Source organism: Mobula birostris, chromosome 6 (assembly GCF_030028105.1).
Source record: "Mobula birostris isolate sMobBir1 chromosome 6, sMobBir1.hap1, whole genome shotgun sequence".
Lineage (NCBI taxonomy): Eukaryota > Metazoa > Chordata > Chondrichthyes > Myliobatiformes > Myliobatidae > Mobula > Mobula birostris.
In genome coordinates this window covers 34689236-34690511 of record NC_092375.1, presented here as the reverse complement: position 1 = coordinate 34690511, position 1276 = coordinate 34689236, and positions in this window count along the sequence as shown.

Sequence of the window (1276 nt, the reverse complement as noted above, 5' to 3'; positions counted from 1 at the left end):
AGATTCCCAATTCCCACCCTCTCCAAGCCCTTCCTTTGCACTCGTTCTGAGCTTCTGCTCATCTCAACACAGAAGGCAGGCGTTCGGCTGCTCCAGTTCATGCCAGCTCACAGCAGAACAATTCCATGAGCCCCACCCCACATTCTCTCTTACACAGCCGTCAGCTCCTCTTTGATTCCTTTTGACTCTTCCCTTGACCAAGGGATAATTTGCAATACTCAGTTCAACTGGCAGCACTTCTCTGCAATGGGGAATCAAAACGGAGTGCTTGGCTGAAACCCACAGACTCAGAGATTATGCAGCGTCTGCACAGGCAGCTGCTGAAGATCAGGATCCAACCCAGATTTGTGCAGCGATGAGGTACTGCCACATCATCGTGTCTGCCTGCCAGTTACCTTTTCAAAATTTCTAATACATCTGTGAAGTATTTTCCCCTTTGTAAAACAAATCGAGTGCCCAATTATGCAATGATCTTCTCGTGCTTATTTATTTTCAGTTATTGTAAGAATGTTTGCATGTTTATTCTCACATGCAATTTTTCCTTTTTATCAATTGGTTGGTAAAACTTTGATATTTAAAACTCCCCAAGCTCTAGGATTTCTGGTCTATTGGTGATGTAATATTGGTGACATAATACCTGTTGTCTGTCAAGTACGGGACCGTGCACAATCCTGATTTGATGGAGACAGACGTGAGTGCACAACGGAACATCTGGAAAATTTCTGAAATGTCTGCTTTGTTACTGCTGCTACTGTGTGGTAACCAGAACATCTGGAGCTGAAGGCCTCGAAACCCACAGCTTTGCGTGTTTCAGTGGCTGGGGAGAGGTCGAAGGCGCTCGGCAGAGGATGGCGCTCGATAGGCTGCTCAGAAGCTCAGAGTTTTCGGACAGATGCACTCAGAGTCGGCTGGGGTCGGCTGCTTCCAAGGTATCGGCAAGTTGACGGTGTCTGGAGGTTTATGGCAGGGAGTTTCTCCCTTTTGCCACCGCTATCGGGGACTCGGGAGTCGATCGACTCGGGGACTTTGAGACTTTTTTTTACTGTGCCTATGGACTGTTCTTCATCAAATTATGGTATTGCTTTGCACTGCTGTAACTATATGTTATAATTATGTGGTTTTGTCAGTGTTGTTGTTTTCTGTGATATCACGCCAGAGAAACATTGTATCATTCTTAATGCATGTATGCATTTCTAAATGACAATAAAAGAGGACTGAGTGTTCTCATAATCTAACATTGTGTATCCTTTCGGTCTAATTCTAATTTTAGCATCTC